Here is a 16,876-nt window from a genome sequence, read left to right on the forward strand (position 1 = left end):
CTAATGAGCTAATGCTTAGGCGCTTTAAGCTAAGTGAGACGATCTTTTCATCAGGTCGATCACTCTACGTAATCAAGCCGATTACTTAATCATATCAAATTGCTTAGAGGGGCTAACTGGCGTACCAAGGAACCCAAAATATATTGCAGAAAGCTAGCACAACCCTCAACAGGTGGCTGGCTGCTTTGGCGTCGCTGAAAATCCATCAGCGCCAGCCATATGGCATTAGCGCCAGGTGCTGGCGTTGGCGTCAAGCGCCAAGCACAGAACTTGACGCCAATGCCTAGGGACTGGCGCCAGCACGGGAATCTCTTTAAATTCCCGTTTTCGTTCATTTCTTGCTCTGTTCGTCGCGAAATTGCCCGAGAGAAGTCCGAAAACTTCAATTGATCGTTGCTTGCTCGTTTCTCAACCGAATTCGCTCAAATTTGTTGCAAATCAAAGCTCTTTTCATCTATATTCCCGATCTATGTAATTTTTCCTCAAACTCACACCGGTTTTTATGAATTCTTGGCATGTTTATTCACAAATTTCATGAAAATTCGAAATTTACAATGCTCAATTTGCTTTGTTTATCAAGTTTTGTGCCATGAAATTGCTTGTTTATGTTTGTATATTGCCTTGGGAGTAATTTGAGACTTGTTTGACTCAATTTGGTGAAGAAATGAGCAATCCGCCATTGTTGGACCTCTTAAGGTCGTGAAGAACAATGTAGCTTGTTCTTGATGTTTTGCTAGCAATTCTTGTTCAATTTGTCACAATAATCACTATAGTGTTGCAAGAAATTGTTTGATTGCTTGAAAAAATGCTGTCATGCTCAATTTGAATTTGTGCTCTGTTTTAGTATTACGTACTATGTTTTTTTTTGCGAATCATAGTATCATGCGGCTAGGCGAACCTTTAGATACTATAGAACCTTAATTCATGATGATTCTGCACAATGTAGCATGGCTAGACAACGAGGTTCAGGTTCACGGTCCCGAAACACTAGACGGGAGCATGAGCCCGTGGAGGACGACATTACACCGTCCACTTCGCTTGGTCGATTCCCGGAGTGGGATGAGCGGACCTTGTTCTTTGCCCCTGTCCACCACATTTTTGAGAGGGTGAGACGGAGAACCGAGCCTGGGAGGACACGGCATCACGGCTCTGGCTGTGATGGTCTAGGCGATTTGTACAGGATGCATATCGCCAGGGACCGAGAGACGAGACTCCTATGGGAGTCTTGCGGACTAGTTGCCTTGTTTGAGATCTCCGAGGCTATGGTCGCCTCCAGTGGGGGTCACCATGTAGTAGGCACTTTGGTGGAGTTCTTCTGGGATACCACCAACACCTTTCATTTTCCCTAGGGTGAGATGATGGTCACTCCTACAGACTTCAGTCTCATCACAGGACTGGAGTTTACTTCTGTGCCGCTGCCGTTCGACGGCGGGATCGACGTCTTTTCCCCAGAGGTCGAGGAGCTGTTGGGGCCGATTGCTGTTCGAGCTAGAGCTGAGGTCGAGATGACTCAGTTCAGTGCTAGGGGAATTCGCCGCTCGACGCTGGCAGCGACTCTTGATGACGATGCGACCACCCGAGAGCACCGGGTGCGCATCTTTGTGCTGATGTTGTTGTCAGGGACATTCTCCCCTGACAGGGGTAGTAGGGCGTTGCTTTACTACCTCCCTGCTGTTCGCGATCTCCAACGGATCGGGACTTATGACTGGGCCAGCTTGGCCTACACTGACTTCGTTCGCGCGCTGAGGGACTCGTGTCGCCACCGGTCCTTTAGGACGAACGTCGCTTTGTCTGCTTTCTGTAGAGGTAAACATTATTCCCTATAAAGTTTTGCCCTACCTGTTAGTCAGCATTTACTCACGCTTTTAACTTCCTATAGATCTGGTTCTACGAGTACTTTCCTTCCATTGCGCCGGCGAGACCATCGCCGAGGGGATATCCGGTGAGCGCCTCTTAGGGCGGCCACCATGTGGACCTGTCTACTGCACGTGTCCGGAGTCGGATCATCTCGGTACGACTTTTAGTGTTTATCTCGCTCTTCTGTGATGTTTTGGACATGTTCTTACCCGATTGGTGTCTTTTATAGGGACCTGAGGTAGTATACCGACTGTGGGGCAGTTGGACAGTCCCTTGATTAGCCGCACAGTACTCTGCTGAGCGCCGCTACTTTCTGGGGACCTATGGAGCGGTTGTATATTTAGGGGAGAGAGTTGCTATCCAGCACTCTTCTGATGTTTTCGTCGTTCCTGCCCCTCCGTCACGTCATATGTTCGACGAGAGAGAGTTATCGAGCATGGCTGAGGAGTCTGGTTCCCTCTGGCGGTCCCATGTGATCCTTGGGCGGAGTTATGCTGAGGAGCTACTTCCTTTGTTAGCTCCAGCCCCTGTGCCGACCGAGGATGTGAGGGTAAGATCTTTAGCTTTTTATTTTTCGCTAAGTAGCCCCCGAGTAATACCTTGCTGATTTCTTTCCGTGTTATCAGGATGGTCCCACTGAGTTCGTGCCACCCCGTATGTCCATCCATTACCAGGGGACGTACGGGCCGATCGAGGAGATGATTTCTCCGGCTCCTGAGGGCGAGCGCTTCGTGGAGCGGTCGATTCCTCGTCACCAGACTAGGGTAAGCCTAGTTTTTAACACAGATTCTTGTATTCAGTCATCATGCATTTTCACTGACTTACTTTCTTGACAGTTCTCACGCGAGGTGGTTTCGGCTATGGCACGATGCATAGATGCGTTCCGGAGCCAGCTTGTCCGGATGAGGAACGCGGCTACCTGTCGTCGAGACGACGCTGTCCGAGAGGTAACTTTTCTTCACTTATTATCTCTGCATTATGCTTCAGTTTTACCTTGTTTCTGATTTAATTCTTTTTGCAGGGTCAGCCGATCGCTTCTCACACCCGTACGAGGCCTGAGGGGCGGAGAGAGCCGGCGAGGTCTTGCTCGAGACGTCGTAGCACTTCGTCAGGAGGTAGAGGTGGCCGTTCCGAGGCTGCTCGAGCTGACGTTGTTGAGGGCTCAGGGTCTTCTTCTGAGGGTGCTCCTGCTGCACCGGTAGGAGAGGCTACCTCGGCTTTCAGAGGTGGTGGGATGTACGAGGTTGGCTCGTCATCGCGGCAGCCTCCGCGGTCTCAGCCTCAGGTTGACCTTGGCTGGAGCGGTCCTGTTTTGAGTTTCCCTCCTCCTACGGAGACTGGAGCTGGTGCTGAGGCCGGAGCTGGCGGAGAGGTGACTCCTAGGACGGCGCAGTTTTATGGCATGAAGGGCCTACGTCCTCCGGCGCCGTAGTTTATTTTTGGATATGTATTTCATTTTGAATTTTTATAGAACTTTGCCTTTGACTTATTATTTAGACACTTTGTTTGTTATGTTATTGTAAATTCATTATTATCTATTATTATGTTAGTGTATGTTAGTGTGTGCAAGTGTGATAGTAATTTTTGCGCAAAAATTCCGTCATTTTTATTATTGATGGAGGGTATTATCCGACTCTCTCCCCCAAAAAGAAAATAAAAAGGAAAAATAAAACGGAGAAAAAAAAGCTGATTTTTGAAAATTAATATAAAATCCAAAAAGGAAATTAATTAACTAAAAATAATTGCTATATTTAATTAATTAATTAAAAAAAGGATAGAAAAATATTTAGAAAAAAATTAAAACGGAGCCATAAAGTCATTAACCGAGTCAAGTTTAATATCAAAACGCAACTGAGCAAGCGCGGCCTTTCTGCTGACTTGGCGTCAGCTGGCGCCAGCCTATGGCGCGTGGCGCTAGGCGCTACACTTAGCGTGTGGCGCCAAAAGCTGATGGGCGACGCCAATGTCGAGTGTGTGACGCTAATTGACGCTGACTCCGTATTCCAGTCAGATTGAAATTCCTCGTAATTTGTGCATAAATAGCCCCCTGCTCAGCCGATTCTTCACATAATTCCAGCGAAAAAATTATTCATCTCTTTAGAAAAAATAATAATCATGTCTTTAGCCACTAAAACCTTCACCCAATATTCTCATGAATGGTGTCGATCTCTTAATGCTAGAGAAAGAAAAGAATTGGATTTATTTCACTTGGGGGGAATTTATGGCATCAAAGGGGTAGATTTAGACCTAGACTTCATACATACCGCTTTGGAATTTTGGAACATTGATACACATTGTTTTAGAATAGGGTATGATGAAATTAGCCCTTTGCCAGAGGAATTTGGTGCTATCTTAGGCTTCCCTGCAATAGACCTGGTAGTAATCCCTAGAGTAGATGCATATTACTATAAGGATTTTGAGCGCTTCTTTAACTTGAAGGAAAGGGATTTATCAAAAATAGTAGATGGCAATGTGGTGAACTTGAAATAATTCGCACGCTACTATTTTGATAAACCTCTTTCGGAATCTTTTCATATATATAGAAGAAGGGCGTTCTTATTCTGCATGCTTAATCAATATTGTCTTAGTAGTGGTAAAATTAATGAGGGACAATCAATTATAACCACTGTGCTAGAACAAATTGAATCAGGGAGAAATCCAATGCCATTGATAGTTGGAGAGACTATGATTAGTCTAGATGAATTGAAAAGGGACCCAAAAGCACCTCTTCGCGGTTCTCCAATTTTATTACAGGTAGAAAAATAATATTTTTAATTACAGAAATCAAAAAATATATTTTTGTATTGTAATATTAATTTATTTGCATTGCAATTTTTTACAGATGTGGCTAATGGAGAGGCTAGGATTAATTAGCCCTCCGGACGTCATTGTAAATTATACGCCCACTTGCTTTGTGAGAAGGAAGAAGCGTATTCCTAAAATTGGGCGCCATGGGTGGAGAAAAGTCTTTGAATCACGTGATTTTGCTATCAAGTGGGTCATCCCATGGTGGAAAATAAAAAGGATGGTTGGTGTTAACAAGCAACCTTTCTGCCGTCACCCAAGCTTGTCTCGCGTAACATATTATTATCCCTGCAGGGTAAAGAGACAATATGGCTTGCTTCAAAATATTCCTTCCGGGGATCTTCGTCCTCCCTATGAGTATCCCGTATCTCAAGAAGTGGATAAATTTGACACTTACTGGAGCGCTAGACCTTTATGGGAAGTGATTACCCAAAAGGTTCCCCCTTCTTTACCTAATGATGTAAAGAAGTGGTTGTTGAAGAAGTCTTCAATTGATCAGGGTAGAACCGATGTGAAGAATCGTCTAGGTGACAGGGTGACACCGGCCAAAGAACGCTTAGGTGCAAGAATTGAGTTCAAAACACCTACAATGCCTAAGAAAAAGAATACTACTAAAGACAAGGAGAAAAGGAAAGTGACAGACAAAAAGATTTGGGTGGAAAAGAAGCATGGGGTGCTAGCTGAAGGAGAAACAATGTATTCTAAAATTGAATGTAGGTCCTCTAAAGGATGCCTACTAGCTAAAGTAATGGATGAAGAGGAGGAAACAGAAAAGAATTGGAAAAGAGCAAAGAAGGAGAAGAAAGATTAGAACATTGCTTAGCTTTAGATTTATTAGATTGTTAATTTTTATTTAAAGTTAATTTATTTCAGCCTTATTTAAATTCCATTAACAATGTAATTTTGTTTTATTAATGAAATTTCAGCTTTCAATTAAATTGTCACTTTAAATTTATTTTATTAAAGCAATGAAAAACCGAAAAAAAATTGATTTTCCAGAAATCTTTCGAGTACGGAAGTCGAAAATTTTCCGAAAAAAACACCGAAATTCGCCCAGATTTTATGACTGATTTGGCGTTAGTAATTGCAGATTGGCGCCAGCTATTGAGGTTTGGCGCCATGCGCCAATTCCCTCGTCTGGCGCTAATGGCTTTTGACTGGCGCCAGACTCTGTTCTGCGACGCCAATAATTTTCCGACTTTTGTTTACCTTTTGTTGATTTTGGAACGCGGAGATGTCGAAAAATAAAGTGGCCGCACCCGTAATGGGTTGCCTACGTATCCTTTCCTAAGGACTCAGGCCAAACGTAGCTCTCTTGAGTGTCCTACTCAAGTAATTATGGGTAGTATTTTTTAAGTTGGTCAAGATTGGTCATGTTTGAGAATTCATTGCCATCCATGTCAGTTAATTTTGCTGCACCACCTGACAGGATTGTTTTGACAATGTAGGGGCCAGACCAATTAGGTCTAAACTTTCCCCTTGGATCTAAAACATTTTTCCTTAACGCTTTTAATACCAAATCTTCTACTTTGATATTTCTTGCCTTGACCTTCTTATTAAAATGTCTAGCCATACGAGTTTGATAGCACTGAGTGTGATGTAGAGCTTCTAGTCGTTTTTCGTCGAGTAGGATCAATTCTTCATATCGTGCCCTGGTCCATTCGACTTCATCGAGTTTACTCTCTAACGCAATACGTAGAGATGGTATTTCTAGTTCGACAGGTTGTACGGCATCCATACCATATACCAAAGAAAATGGTGTATTTCCTGTTGACGTGCGGATTGACGTGCGATAACCCCACAATGCAAAGTGAAGCTTGTCAGGCCAATCCTTATAATTTTCTGTCATTTTCTCGATGATAGTCTTTAAATTCTTAATAGCTGCCTCGACTGCTCCGTTTGCTTAAGGTCTATAAGGGGACGAATGATGATGTTGGTTACCATATTTATGTAGCAATTCTTCACATTCGCCTTGAAAGTGAGTTCCATTGTCACTTATCATTTCATGTGGGACTCCATATCGACAAATGATATTTCTCTCGATAAAGAGTGCTACATGTTTTGTAGTAAGTTTAGCATATGATTGCGCTTCAACCCACTTCGTAAAGTAATCAATTGCTACTAGAATAAATTCGTGGCCTCCTGTCCCTAGGGGAGTGATCTTGCCGATTATGTCAATTCCCCATGTAGAGAATGGCCATGGTGATGTGTAGGTCTAGAGCAAAGATGGAGGAACGTGTTGTAAATTGGCATAAATTTGACACTTAGGACATCTTTTCACGTATTGATGACAGTCCCTATTCATGGTAGTCCAATAATACCCTTCTCGCATTATTTTCTAGACTAACATTTTGCCATTTACATGAGTTCCACAGATTCCTTCGTGGACCATTCTCATTATTCTTTGTGCATCCACCTTTCCTACGCATAGGAGAGCTCGACCTTTAGATACCCTTTTATGTAGCTCGCTGTCTATGAGTACATATTGAGAAGCCAAAAGTCTCAAGGCTCGTTTTGCTCTTTTGTCAGCATGAGGAGGATATTCTCCATTGGTGACATAGTTGAGAATGTCTGTGTACCATGGTTCTTCTTCTTGTTCTTCTTCTTCGTCTTGGACTGGGTCGTTGTCTTCTATAGCCTGTATATATGCTGGTTTGTGCCTTTTTTCGATAGTTAGAGGCATTTGCTCGATATCCGTGGGAATCCTAACCATTGAGGCTAATCTTTCCAAGGCATCAGCAAATTGCTTTTCTTCTCTAGGTAGATATGTGTATTCTACCTTCTCTAACTGATCAGTAAGAGTTTCTAGATAAGTTTGGTAAGGGGCTAGGCTTTCGCTCCTTACTTTCCACCTTTTAGATATTTGATTGATAATTAAAGAAGAGTCTCCTTAACTTCTTTACTCCCAATGCCAGAGCTGTTTCAAGGCCTACCACACATGCTTCATATTCAGCAGCATTGTTGGTAACGTCGAAATCAAGCTTTATTGAGATTGGGACGTGTTCTTCTTTAGGTAATACTAGTAGCACTCCGACACCACATCCCTTTTGGTTTGAGAGTCCATCGAAATACAAGGTCCAAGTATCATCTTCGGTGACCATCAAATCTTCATCTGGAAATTCATTGTCCTGTATTGGTGTCAAGTCTTCTATTGGAAAGTCTGCCAGAAATTCTGACACCACAGATCCTTTAATAGCTTTTTGTGGCATAAACCGCACATCGAACTGGGCTAAGTTGACTATCCATCTTGAAATACGTCCATTGAGTGTTGATTTCTCGAACAGATATTTGAGTGGATCCAATCGAGATACCACAAAAACGGTATGCACCAACATGTAATGTCTCAACTTAGTTGTGGCCCATACCAAAGCAAGGCACAATTTCTCGAGTGGTGTATAGCGTGTTTCGTATTCGAGCATCTTCTTACTTAAGTAATAGATTGCATTCTCTTTGTTTTCTACCTCTTGTGCTAGCATGGCTCCCATTGTCTCTTTGGTAACCGTCAGATATAACCTAAGAGGTATTCCGGGAAGTGCTGGCGCTAATACGGGAGGATTTGCGAGATAGGCTTTGATCCGGTCAAAGTCTTTTTGACACTCATCATCCCATATTACTGGTACATTCTTCTTGAGCTTTTTGAAGACTGGTTCACATATCGTTGTCAGTTTTGATATGAACCTACTTATGTATTGCAACCAGCCAATGAATCCTCGAATTTGTTTCTCGGTCTTGGGCGGTGGCATTGACATGATTGCTTTAATCTTGGTTGGATTTATCTCTATTCCTCTAGAGCTTATGACGTATCCCAAGAGCTTGCCTGAGGTGACTCCAAAAGCACATTTTGATGGATTCAACCTCATATTGTATTTTCTTAGCCTTTCGAAAAATTTCCTTAAGGCTACTTGATGGCCTGGACGGTCCTTTGATTTCACAATCATGTCGTCGACATATACTTCAACTTCTTTGTGCATCATGTCATGGAGTAAGGCAGTTGCTGCACGTTGGTAAGTAGCACCTGCGTTTTTCAACCCAAATGGCATTACCGTGTAACAGTAAGTGCCCCATGGTGTGATAAAGGTCGTTTTCTCCATGTCTTCTTCCGCCATGAGAATCTGATTGTACCCCGCGTATCCGTCCATGAATGAGAGAAGCGCGTGATTTTCCATGTTGTCTACCAGAATATCGATGTGTGGCAAAGGGAAGTCGTCCTTTGGACTTGCCTTATTTAAATCTCGATAGTCGACACACATCCTGACCCTTCCGTCTTTCTTTGGAACTGGGACGACGTTGGCGACCCATTCGGGGTATTTGGATACCTTGATGAAACCTGCAGTTATTTGTTTTTGAACTTCTTCTTTTATTTTAAGTGCTACGTCGGGTTTCATTCGACGTAACTTTTGTTTTACAGGTTTCATTCCTGGTATTAATGGTATAGTGTGTTGAGCTATTTCTCTGTTAATGCCTGGCATATCTTCATATGACCAAGCAAATACATCGATAAACTCTTTAAGCAAGTTAATTAAATCGGTTCTTTCTTGTTTATTTAATGTTAGTCCGATTTTAACTTCTCTTTTATGAGTTGAATCATTTGAGATGTCAACTGTTTCAGTCTCTTCAATTACTGGTGTTTTCTTTTCAAGTGTTTCCATTGCTTTAATAATTTCTTTATCTTTTTCATCGTTAGCTAAGCAATGTTCGTCATCTTGGGTTAGGGAAGAACACGAGAAGTAAGAAGAATGAGTGATATTATTATACTTTGAGATCATTACATCAAAGAGTGATATGTCCTCAGGGACTGGATCACTAACTATCCTAGGAGAAGAAATATGAAGGGGAGGTATTATAGCTAAAGACTTAGAAGATTCTAAAGGGAAAGACTCTGACTCAGACTCAGACTCTGACTCTGACGATTCTTCAAACATTGGCCCTTGTCCTGTCGTGATTGATATCTTTCTTCCACTCGGAGTAGTCACCTTGATAGTCTTGCGCCACCCTTGCAGTGATCCTTCAGCTGGAGTAATTAGCTTTGAGGGGTCGAAGTTTTCGCTTTGTAGGACCGTTTGAATGAGCGAGTAATTATCTTCTTCATAAGTTGGCTCATTCTTTTCTCGCCCAAACAGTAATCCCATGACGTTAAAGTGAAAGCATGGGGGTGCTTTCTCCTTATGGACGGGAGTTGGGATTTCATCAGTGAAATAGCAATCCAAGAAAATCTCGAATCTTGGTTGTCGTATGCCATTTACAACAAATGGTTCTGGAAATTCATGGCATGGATAGTCCTCTCCTTCTTTTATAAACTGACCATTAAGCGTAAGAGGGTACTGATCCATTGGAATTGCTTTCTTTTGAATGCGAGCGTCCTTACGTGCTTTCAATTTGTCCTGGGCTCGCTTGAGATCTTTCCAAGTCGGTTCGAAACCAAGTCCGAAAGTATCTAGTTTAGGGAGACCAGGTGACTCTATCGATTTTGCTATCCCCTTCTTCTTTCCTAAGGTCATCCCAGGGAAGTGTCCTTGTTTCTTCAGCATAGTGTTGATAATCATGTAGGAATAGGGGTCGTGGCAAAGAGATGTCCTTTCATCCTCTTGGATTAAGGAGACTTCTTCGTTAAAGTCCCATAGGTCTTCATCATCTTCGTCGTGCTCCACGTTGATGATTGGATTTTCTATTGATTTGATCCGCATCGGCGAAGCGTCAATAGTGATGGGGATTCCTCCAACTATGGCTTTCACTTGTTGGTGGAGAGATGAAGGGACGGCCTTTAGATCATGGAGCCAAGGGCGTCCTAACAACAGATTGAATGAGGCTTTGATGTCTACCACTTGAAAAGTAGTAGCATGTTCTATTGCTCCTGCCGTCACATTTAGGGTTATTTTGCCAAGAGCTTGACGATGAGTATTATCGTAAGCTCTTATTCCTTGTGTAGACGGAGTTAAATCCTCATCTTTTACGCCGAGCATCCTCGCAGTCCTAAGTGGACAGACATTAATAGCCGATCCATTGTCTACAAGAGTCATGGGAACATTCATTCTTTTGCAGACTACCGTGAGGTTTAACGCTTTGTAGTGCTTGTCACCTTCCGGGGGTAAATCTTTGTCAGAGAAGGTAATTAGATTAATTGGACTAGGGAGATCACTCGTGAGGAAGTTAGCTAGTCCCTCAGGAGTGGTGTCAGAATCTATGCCGACTTTATCCAAAGCATTCATCACAGCCAACCTATGTTCTCGAGATGTTGCTAAAAGCTTCCATACATTCATCTCAACTTTTGTCTTCTTGAATTGTTTAACGATGTCATTGTCTTCGATGACGGGTATGGGAACTTGTTGTACAGTAGGCATAGGTTGTGTTGAAACGGGAGGTTGCATTCTCCCGGATCTTGTGAGGACGTCTATTGATGAATCTTCTTCAGCCCAAATTTCGTCCGTGGTGTATGATACAGAAGGTGAAGGCCCTACTACGTCTTTGAGGTAGACATCTTCTTCATCACTGTCCTATACTCCATTGACAGTTATGTCCTCTTCTCGTTGAACTTGGACTAATTCCTTTTTATCAATCATTTTCTGCACCAAATCCTTGAACTTGAAGCAGTTTTCTAGGGTGTGCCCTCCTGACTGATGGTACCGACAGTAATATCTATCTGTCCTTTTTAATGATTCAAATGGTCTCGGTTCGAGAGGTTTGACCTTACCACTCTCGGAGAGCATTTCAAACATTTGTGCATACGGGATCCCAATTGGAGTATAAATTTTATTGCTCTTCTTGGGTCTTTCGGTGACTTGTAAGGGAAAGTATTTTGCCTCATAAGTCGTTTTCACTGGTGTGGACTCTTTTTTAGGAAGTTCATCATATTTCTTGTGAAGTTCGTTCATAATTTTGAGAGTTTCACGTAAGAATTGCGATGTCTCCCTCATAAACAGTGTGAGCACTCGTATGTCTACCTCGTTTGCTGGTTCTGGAAGGTTATCTTCGACATCAAAAAAGATCTCTTCTTCTCCTTCTTCGACATTGGTTGCTTTGACAGGCTTAATGAGAGATGAAGGGTCAACTTCGCTTTCTTCATCGGAAATAGCCAAAGTATGAGCTAGAGGTGCATTGTCAATGCTTGGCTTTTTACTGGCAGGGGGCAACGGCAGCTTGTTACTGTCAATTAGGTCTTGGATAGCTTCCTTAAGCTTCCAACAGCTTTTAGTAGAATGGCCCCTATCTCGATGATATTTGCAATGTGCATTGGGGTTCCAATTAGGCGACCTCTTCTCAACTTGTGGATCTCCAAATGGTCCAATGGGAGTTATAAGACCTTTCGCATTTAATCGATCAAATGCGGTGTCATAACTCATGCCAATAGGAGTGAAGTTTCTCCTAAATGGTTTATTTTGTCCTTGGTTGTTCATAGCGAGGACTTCTCCTAGATTAAAGGTGCTAACGTTATTTGAGTGGGCGGTTTTGGAAGAAGAAGGATTGTCGCTCTTCTTTCCTTTCCAGCCACTGTTGGAGCTATTGTTGGCAGCTTTAGATTTAGCCAAGTCATCTTCAATATTAATCCCAATATCATAAACAGCCTTAAAGGTATGAAGGTTATTCTGATATTTAAGATGTTTTGAATATTTTTCTTGAAGGTTTTTAATGAACAGTCTCACGGACTCTTTTTTACTTGGTACCTCAATCATTTTAGCTGAGGTTTCTCTCCACTTGTTAAAGAAAGCAGTGAAGCCCTCATTCTCCTTCTGTTTGAGGATTTCAAGTTCTCTATGGTCAGTTTCGACTTGAATGTTGCACTTGTACCTATCAACGAAAGCGTTTGCTATGGATTCCCAGGTAGAGGTCTATTCTTTTTCAAGAGAAAAGAACCATTGTTGGCAAACGGTCTCGAGAGATAGCGAGAACAGAGAAGGGAAGACTTTCTTATCGATACCCTTGATGCTCATTATTGTTTCAAATGCTCTTAGGTGGAAGTAGGGGTTGTCGATTGCCCTAAATTTTGGGATGTCGTTGGCACTGAACTTCTGCGGAAGAAGATCTTTATCCACCGAGACCCCTTGGGATGTGAGTTCTTGAAACTTGTAGTCGCTGGACAACTTGCTTAGGCTCTCTTGCATGAGGTCCATTTGTTGTTGCTTCACGGGATCCTCGATCTTAAGTGCGAGAAGCTTCAGTGTCTCAGTTACAGTAGCCAGTTGGTTCTTGAGATCATTGAATTCTTCTTGAGTTGCCATTATGACTCTTCCTTTCCTCTTGCGGGCTATAGGTTTGTCGAAAAGTTGGACTTGTACGAAGAGGTTATCTTTGATTAATCGTCCTTCTTTTCTTGACCACGCGCTGTAAATTAAGCCAATTTGCGTTTTAATTACTTGACTCGAATCATCTTGACTTTATGGTTTTTATTTATTTTAAAAAAAAGTATGCGTATTTTTAGGGAGCAATAATGTACATGTGTTTAGGGAACTTAAGTATTATTGTTTATTGGAGAATTAATATCCGACTTACCCCCCTAAAAAAAATGACGAAAAAACGCGCTCACACAAGACTCCCTTAATCATGGTCAAGACATGTGTATTGGTGTGTGTATTGAGTGTAAGTGACATGTTTGGACTCTTGTGTAAGACCATGGGACTTAGTGCCTAGACTCGAACATTTTAATTAAGCAAAGTTAATCGAGTTAAACGGAAAACTGACTAAATAGACGTTAGGTGATGACTCGACAAATAATCCGAACTGTCGGCCAAGCGACAGAACTGCCGTCACAATATGGAGATTGGCGCCAGACTTTTTAGTAAATGTCTGGCGCTACACACCATACAGTGGCGCTACAGCTCAGATTTTGGCACCAATATTGGAGCTTTGGTCTGGGACTGTTTTCGGTATTATTAGTCAACTAGGGTATGTCTAAAGTCGTACTAGGTCCATTCCGATTAAAAAGAAACTTTATTGACTCAAATTAATTAATTAATTAATTAATTAGGCAAAGTTCTTTAAGTCATTAATGTTAACCTCAACACAAATCAACAAACGGTTAAGAGGAGCATAGAATATATATGCACAACAAATAATGCACAATTAGTCAGGTAGGCACAATATGATGCAATGAGTTCGCAACCTAACCATGGCTCTAGTTCTCTAAAGTTCGGGATATGGTTTAGTCAAATAGGGTCCATGGTTAATTGTCCAGATGCACCGCGTAGAAGCCTAACCGTGAAGGGTTAACGCGTGTGGATAGAACATCGCGAGTTTTTAGAAAAAACTCACTTCCATGGTTTGGTGAATTCAACCTCTCAGATGTACCCTTTGTTGCCAGGAGCGTTCAATCGGGTAGATAGAGCATGAATTCCCAGAGGGTTATGTCCATATGTAGAACACATATGGGTTTCAGAAAAATGAGAAAAAATTCAATCAGGAAATAGGATCGAGCAAACAATACGAAAAACCGGTCGAAATTAGAACGCATATTTCTGGTTCGGTATTGGGGGAAATTGGCGCCAGCAAACAGAGACTGGCGCCAACTTTTAAATGTGGCGCCAACTTTTAACTGTATCGCCTGGCGCCAATACTGGCGTCTGGCGCTACGGCTAAAAGTGCGGCGCCAAGCTCTGGCCCCTGACGCTACTTCCCACATGCCTCAGCAGCTTTCTGTGCTCAATAAAATCATCCAGTTTCGCGCGGTGTTATTTTAGTCCTAGTTGTGAAAGACATTTCTCAAATTTCCTACGTGTAAAATCCTTATGTTTTTGACTCATTACGGATGGTCTTTCCAATGAGAACCTTTTTATGCATATGACACAATGTTAATCAAAATTACGCACATGAAATACTTAGAACTTTTCGAGTCTCATTCACTCATTCTAAATCATTGCCGAAACAAATTCAGGAATTAAAATAGAAATCCTCCCCAGTGGAGTCGCCAAAAACTGTAGGGAATAATTTCAAGCCTTTAAAATCCCACTAGCTTGAACCCCACTGTGATCATACACTAAAGTACGGTGGCGTCCAAAAGGGAAGAAGATAGAGTAAAAGAGTCGCCAACAAGTTTTTAAGCAACTTGTAAACCATCACGAGGTGAAGGTTACACCCCTTAACGATCCAAGAGATCGTCAACTCCATAAGGTCATGAACCAAATAAGGGTTCGGGGATGATGGTACAAATCCAACCTAAAAGAGATTGAACCTGCCCTAATAATAGGCCTCTACTTTATTCTGCTCGTATTCGTGTGCGCTTTCTGATTAACATGCAATCAATAGGATTAACCCTAAACATGTTTATCTATGTTGGTTGAATATTAATGCACAAATAAACTATTATTGGTGATCACTTGAATTATAATCACGATTAACCCTAACAAGATTATTAATTATCTTATTAAGCGCGATTGCAAGTACCAAATTCCCTTTAAGCATGCATAAAAGGTGATCAAGCAATAAAGAATAAGCATCAAGCAACATAATAAATAATCAATAATAATAATCATAAAAAATCATGACAATAATGAATATCATAATCATAGCAATCAGAAATATTAATAATCATAATTATAACAATATTCATGTTAAAGCATAATAAAAGCAAGATCCTAGGCATGATATTAACAAGATTAATAACAAACCCTAGCATGTCACTAAGCGATAAAAATCAAATCTTTAACCCTAACATGATACTAACATGAATTAATATTAGGAAGAGAATAGGAAGCATTGTAACAATCATATTTAATATTAAAAATATCCTAGACATGATACTAGGAATCATAATAACAATATAAACATGATGTCTACATCATAAAATCAATTAATCAATTAAAGTACTTACTTGGATGCCTCATACCTCTTTCTAATAACAAAATACACACGTTAGTAACTTCAAGGAAAATAATAATCAAAGCAATTAAATTAAATAATTGAAAGAGAGATTTGGGACCAAACCCTCAGAAATTAAAACCTTTCACGTCTAGGACGAAGGCAACTTCGAATATGGCAAGGTGTTTCAAAATCTTGTGAATGCGGAATTTTGTATTAAAAAGCAAAGTTTAGAAAAGAATACCAAAGAATGAATGATGTTGATGAATGATTTGATTGTAGATGAATGCTAATTGATGAATAATTTGTGAATGAAAAGAGTTGATGAATGAATATTGATAATTGGTGAATGAAAACGGAGTTTTTGATACGATATTTATAGAGAAAATCATCCAAAAAAGATAATTTAACAAAACAGAGTCTGGAGATCGCAAAAACACTTTGGCGCCAGCCCTGGCTAGTTGGCGCCAGGACCAATGGCTAGCGCCTGGCGCCAATCCTGGTTCCAGGCGCCAAGGCCTGGGGTTGGACGCCAAACTGATTTTCCACGCGTTTTCGAAAATCTGATAAATTTCCTCACTAGAAGATAAAATAATATAATTCCAATCGAAAATGCTATTTGATCTGATTAAAACTCTGAAGAGTCCTAATTGAATTAAGAATGACAAGAACCTTCTAGAATGTTCTAGAAGACTAAAACCATTCCTAATTACATTAGGAATGATAAATTAATAGGCCCTCCCTTAGATCATTAGGCCGTACTTAAAGCTCAAACCGGGCCCAGTTCAGTAAATTGGCCATAATTTCCTCAATATTCATCGGAATTGGGCTCATAATATATTGTTGGATAGGTCTTTGCAAGCCCCATCCAACTACACCACTATTGGACCCATATCATGGACCAACCAAACTGGATTGGCTGTTTTCTTAAAATAAAGTTTTCAAAAACAGGGAGAAGAGAAAAGAAATAAAACTTTCCGCAACACTAGACCTTTCCACACTTCGTTTCATTCGATTATGATTCGACGTGAAAGGCACTCATCACTAGGTTTGGTTTTGGGGAGACACAAATGGGTGTCTACACTTCCCCCTCCTATTTCTTCTCCTAGGATAGTTAGTGATCCAGTCCCTGAGGACATATCACTCTTTGATGTAATGATCTCAGAGTATAATAATATTTCTCATTCTCCTTACTTCTTGTGTTCCTCCCTAACCCAAGATGACGAGCATTGCTTAGCTAACAATGAAAAAGACAAAGAAATTATTAAAGCAATGGAAACACTCGAAAAGAAAACACCGGTAATTGAAGAAACTGAAACGGTTGATATCTCGAATGATTCAACCCATAAAAGAGAAGTTAAAATCGGATTAACATTGAATAAACAAGAAAGAACCGATTTAATTAACTTACTTAAAGAATTTATCGATG

The sequence above is a fragment of the Chenopodium album genome, chromosome 1 (genome assembly GCF_948465745.1).
Source record: "Chenopodium album chromosome 1, dcCheAlbu1.1, whole genome shotgun sequence".
NCBI lineage: Eukaryota > Viridiplantae > Streptophyta > Magnoliopsida > Caryophyllales > Amaranthaceae > Chenopodium > Chenopodium album.